The following is a 6,187-nucleotide window of genomic DNA, read 5'->3' as shown; positions in this document are numbered from 1 at the left end:
TTCTTCAAATCAGTTTGATTCTAAGTGTAGCACACTGCCCAGGGGTAGCCCAGCACCAGACAGTGGGAAATGGTGAGCGCAGGGATGCATCTGAGGTCTTGCCTTTCTGGGGAGAAGGCATCAAGGTGCTGGTGGGGGCAGCTTCCCTTCAGTGGGTCATGACATTTGCTTCACAGTGAGGAAAATTGTGTTTAGTTTTGAACTGTTATGAGTCTGAATGGGTAAAAGGATGTAAACCACCAGATCTTTTAAAAAAAAGCAAAGGCTGGAAAATTTGAGTTATGAACTAAAGACAGAAAAGAAAATGCTTTTAGTAGGTTTGACTAACCCTTACATCACAATTGTCAGGTTGGCATGTACAGAGACAGCATGTTGCTCATGTATAGAAAAGAGAAAGATTAGTGCACCCTCAGCATGTTTGCCAACTACACCAAGCTGTGTGGTGTGGTGAACACGCTGGAGGGCAGGGATGTCATCCAGAGGGACCTGCACAAGCTTGAGAGGTAGGCCTCTGTGAACCTCATGAGGTTCAACAAGGCCAAGTGCAGGGTCCTGCACCTGGGTCAGGCAACCCCCTGTATCAATACAGGCTGGGTGGAGAATGGATTGAGAGCAGCCCTGAAGAGAAGGACTTGTGGGTGTTGGTTGATGAGAAGCTCAACAGTTCAACAGTTTGTTCTTTGCATCCCAGAAGGCCAACCATATCCTGGGCTGCATCAAAAGAAGCATGACCTTTCATGGTCGAGGGAGGTGATTCTCCTTCTGTACTCCACTCTTGTGAGACCCCACCTGGAGTACTGTGTTCAGCTCTGGAGGCCTCAACTTAACAAGGACATGGACCTGTTGGATTGAGTCCAGAGGAGGGACACAAAAATGATCAGAGGGATAGAACACCTCTCCTATGAGGACAGGCTGAGAGAGTTGGGGTTGTTTAGCCTGGAGAAGAGAAGGCTCTGGGGAGACCTTATTTTAGCCTTCCAGTACTTAAAGGGGGCTTATAAGGAAGATGGGGACAGACTTTTGATGACCAGCATCTGGGCAAATCCAGTAACTTCCAGAAGCTCAAGCCTGCCAAAGGCAAGGCTGAGGCGTACTTCTCTCTGGTGCACTATGCTCTGGTACAGTAGACTACATCACTGGCTGGTTGGAAAAGAACAAGGACCCCCTAAATGAAATTATTATTTGATTGTACCAGAAATCATCTGTGAAGAATCTGGCCTTACTCTTCGCCACTTATGGTGGAGAAGCAGATCAGGCATATAAAATCTTTAGTTCATCCATGCACAATGTACAAGGAGAATCACAAATTAAAATTTTAAAATATTTATTTTTTCAGTTGTGTAGAAGGTGGTGGTGGGAAGAAGGGAGGGAAGAAGAAGGGTTCTTCTTTCCAGACTGTCTCAGCTCTTTTCCAGTTAAGTACAGAATTCATTGTCTCTGCTGATCTGGATATGGAAAATAAACTCCCTTGAAATCTGGAAAGTACTTGGTTCTAGTTTGGTAAGTTGTAGGCATAGTTTTTTAGAGTTCTTGACCCATGTTCTTATAGCAAGAAAATCCATCATGTCATTTAACCTCTGTTGCAGTGGATGCAGAGCTTATCCCTTTATCCCCTACTTTACAACGATTTTGTCAGCTATCCCTCCTCTCCAGATTTCAAGGTGAAATACAGTCTTGTAATGAGATTGTTTTGCGTTTCTGATTAAATGACTTCTGACCTTCAAAGGTCCCTTTCAACCTAAAAATTCTATGATTCACCCTCCTCGTGTCAACTGCATACTCTAGGAGTTAATCTTGTATGTGTGAAATATCCGCGTATCTTGTGCTCTAGACTGCTAACAAGTCAGAGGCTTAACAGTTTTTTATGAAGCCTGGGCCTTCCTGCCTGGCTTTTCTATATGCTTCTTCCAGATGAAGCTGTCGTTCTTCCCTGCAGGTATTCAGGACAACATGTCAGGATTAGCAGGAGATGGGGCTAGAGACAGCACTGGAAACAAAGCTACAATATCTGTACAAGAGCTCCATGGAGGACATAACTACCTATAGGATTGGTCCAAGGTCCATCGAGAAAGCAACGCCAGAGACTGGGCTGGAGAATAGCTATGATGTAACTCATGCAAGAAATGAGATCCTAGGCTGAAGTGGAACCCATGGGCCTATGGTGGATGCCCTACGTGAGGCTGGTCAGGGCCATTAAGACCTATTTGTGCCTTCAGGGCCCTGAGAACAATATGGTTAGTGACAGAGTAGACGATGTGCCAGGTTTCCGTCCAGTCCCAGATAGCTCAAATTCAAAACTAATGCAGCCTTTCTGTAACCTTTCTATGTTAGTTTTTTAAACAATGTATTCATTATAATATTTAACACTGTTCTCATTTTTTAACAATTATTTTAACTGTTGATGGTACTGTAGTATCATCTACTCCATGTAGAATTATAATGGGTAAGTTAAGTTGTAGCAGAAGTTTCTCACATTACTCAGAAAATGTGTGTCTAATAAAGGAATGACTCAAAAAAGTCAGTCAAGCTTCAGCCAAGACATTGTCCTGCCATGTTGGGAAGCCAACACACTTGGCTTAAAAAGGAATGTTGGCTTTGGTAATAAGAATATTCTTACATTCTGTTTTTTCTACAGATACAAGGTGTTGAATGCAAGTGCTGTCCCAGAGGGGACATGGATAGCAGGAAAGCTTCTGAGAAGCTCCTTGGATCCATTGACATATATCACACCCAGTAAAAATTCGGTCATACCAAGGCACAAGTACAACTTCATTAAATATAGAGAATTGTTACAGAAATATTAAGATAGGTATGAATGACATTTTAATAGGAATGTACACACACAAAAGCACTAGAAGCAAAAACAGTGCAAGGACTAAAGCAACAGCATGCATAAATAGCCAAGGACATGTTTGCCAGTAGTAAAAGTGGTAACATTTGCAACTGGTAGCAGGATGATGTAGCTTGTCCCAAGACCACAGGGTAGTCCCATCAGCAGGCAGTCTGTGATCTGTTAACTAGGAGGGTGGCAACAGAAAGATTGTATCCAAAAGATACAGAAAATGAGGAAACAAAAAAAAATGGACAGCAGCTTTCACTGAGTTGTGTGAAGTATGAAGCAATATTCTGACCTGAAAGAGCATTCTGTAAAGTCATTGATTCCTAAAAGGGATAAAAAAAGCCTATCCAGTTACCAGTTTGTGACTGCCAGTCAAGATAAACCTGGAGGGTGTCGAAAGGAACTGGTAGCTTAAATTCCTTGTCTTCCATGTATCAGACAAGTCATACAATTCAGACTGTGTGGGCATATACATGCTGGTGTTTGTGAGTATGTTGGTGTGAAAATGTGAGTGGTTACAGTCAATTTAGAGAACCAAATAAAATAAAAACATCACCTTCCCCTTCCATAAAGTCTCAATGACTTTGGTAACATTAATTCATATGGAAATATAATCAGTTTATGTTTCGACAACCTAAGAGTGATGTTTATGTCATCCCCTTTCTCAAGGTGTTCTTCAAAGTTGGATTGAGAGGACTCCTGGAAGAGATGAGGGATGAGAAACTGGCACAGTACATGACTCGCACACAGGCCAGGTGCAAGGGTTTCCTGATGAGAATGGAGTGCCAGAGAATGGTGAAGAGGAGGTAGATGTTCTTCTTAAAGTTCATCTCACTGCCCATTGTTTCTGTAGGCATCACACAGACAATTCCTCCTATGTGTCCTGAGCAACTGGATGTTACTTGACTGATGTCAAGTATATCATGTCCTACATGTCAAGGACAAGATGTCCTGCAGAGGTCTCTTCCAGTCTCAAACACTTGTGAGTTAGTCATTCTGTGTTTGATTTGCATTTCAGGGACTCCATCTTCTGCATCTAGTACAACCCTCGGTCCTTCAAGAACATCAAGCACTGGCCCTGGATGAAGCTGTCCTTCAAGATCAAGCCCTTGCTGAAGAGTGCAAAATCTGAGAAGGAGATGGCCAACATGAAGGAAGAGTTTGAGAAAACCAAGGAAGAGCTTGCAAAGTCTGAGGCAAAGAGGAAGGAGCTGGAGGAGAAAATGGTGACCTTACTGCAGGAGAAAAATGACCTGCAGCTCCAAGTGCAGGCAGTGAGTATTACCATCCATTTGTCCCTGGGATAAGAACGTCATACAGCCAGAACACTTTGTAGCCTAAGCAGAGAATCACAGGAAGCTGACTAACGTGCAGCAGAAGACAGACTAAATCACACACTCTAAGGCACTCTAACGTTGAGTAAACAAGGCTGGCAGGGGCGTGGTTGAGTCTCATGGCAGACTGTCTGAGGAAAGAGCCATGTAACACTAGCCAACATGAAATCCACAGCAGTGAGCTCTGAGCTGGAAGGGAGGTATCTCCATCTACTGAACTTTCAAACCAGTGTATCTGTCTGACAGAATAAAGGCAAACCTGAGAAGGACCCGCTTTTCCTACTTACAGGAACATGGATACGTCCCATTCAAACTCAGTTAGGAAAAGGCAGTTTCTTCACACCAAATGAAGTGATCAACTAGTTAGCACTGGAAATGCTAGGCGTGGCCTGGAAAGAAGGCGCAGAGGTAGCTGATGGCAAAGGCAAGAACTCCGTTGGTCTTGCAGCAATTTTGATGCACGTAGAAGAGTGATGCATTTCAATTTAGTTGAAATTATTCTCAGAAATGGAAAAGCCATTACTTCCCAAATATTATGTGTTTCTCAATGAGACAATTAAAAAGAACAAGCAACTAAATACTTTTTCTGTCGGGAGAAAAGACTCCAAGTCCTTGCTCTGGCTGAAACTAGGAATTGAACTGACCACTGTTCTGTTGTGCTTGCGAGTGCATGAGGTATTCTCATAGCTACCCTGTCGGTGAGGCATTTTTAAGAGACACAAAAAATTTGGAATCAATGCTGATAACAGATGAACAGGTTTCCCAGGAGACAGCTGGCAAGAACGTCCAGCTGCTGGAGCAGTTCAGCCCCCATTTTAACACGTGCCTACTCAGTGATATAGAAGAAAGAGGGGAGACTCTTTGAAACATTCCAGTGCGCAAAACCCTGTGTCTCCCCACTAGGAAGCAGATAGCTTGGCTGATGCTGAGGAAAGATGTGACCAGCTCATCAAAACCAAAATCCAGCTGGAAGCCAAAATTAAGGAGGTGACTGAAAGGGCTGAGGATGAGGAGGAAATTAATGCCGAGCTGACAGCCAAGAAGAGAAAACTGGAGGATGAATGTTCAGAGCTGAAGAAAGATATTGACGACCTCGAGTTAACGTTGGCCAAAGTGGAGAAGGAAAAACATGCCACTGAAAACAAGGTACACACATGGGGAATCACATAAGGGGTCAAAAAATCATTGCTTCTTGGAGGAAAAGAGCCTGTGTTGGCTTTGGAGCATTTGAGCTGGGCCTTGTCTGAGTAGTGAAAAGAAAAATAAAACTCATAGCTCAGCACTGCAAAGTGAACATTTCACTGAACCAGCAGGCATGTTCTCAACACAGTTTTGACAATTGCTTATATTTGTAGGTGAAAAACCTCACAGAGGAGATGGCAGCCCTGGACGAGACCATTGCCAAACTGACAAAAGAGAAGAAAGCCCTCCAGGAGGCCCATCAGCAGACCCTGGACGACCTGCAGGCAGAAGAGGACAAAGTCAATACGCTGACCAAAGCTGAGACCAAGCTGGAGCAGCAAGTGGACGATGTAAGCACATGGGCATACAGCAAGAACAGGGCAGGTATGGAGTTAGACCCAGCTGGTAGAGCACTGATGGTCTTGCCCTTTTTAGCTGGAAGGGTCCCTGGAGCAAGGAAGAAGAGCTCAAAACCTGCAGTAGGGGGACAGATTGCCTGAGGCTACACTTGATGGGCACTTCCAAGAAGCTGGAAGCTTTTGACATCTGTCATCAGAAGAAGGCACATTCACGACTACAGATGTACACCCTAGATACAGGTTCTGGTGGCAAGTATGATATGTTTCTTCAGAAGAGGCATCTGGGCCAGGTGAACCTGACCCATACTTCCAGGACATGGTGGTGAAAGGTGTTGGACACTGCTTTTTAAATAGGGTGGAGGAACTCATCTGCCAATTGGATCTGCTTTCCACATCAGTGGACAAAGGAAGAGCTACTGATGTCATCCAAGTGGATTTCTGCAAGGCCTTTGGCACAGTACCCCACAACATCC

General features: G+C 44.0%; 1 pseudogene; it reads left to right on the top strand.

The window, feature by feature from the left end:
- Positions 1-414: 414 nt before the first annotated feature.
- LOC104623290 lies at positions 415-5,838 on the top strand (annotated as a pseudogene).
- The last annotated feature ends 349 nt before the right edge of the window (positions 5,839-6,187 follow it).

The sequence above is a fragment of the Phaethon lepturus genome, unplaced genomic scaffold (assembly GCF_000687285.1).
Source record: "Phaethon lepturus isolate BGI_N335 unplaced genomic scaffold, ASM68728v1 scaffold6147, whole genome shotgun sequence".
NCBI classification, from domain to species: Eukaryota; Metazoa; Chordata; class Aves; order Phaethontiformes; family Phaethontidae; genus Phaethon; species Phaethon lepturus.
The sequence above is the reverse complement of the archived record's forward strand: the minus strand, read 5'-3'. Positions and strand labels throughout refer to the sequence as shown.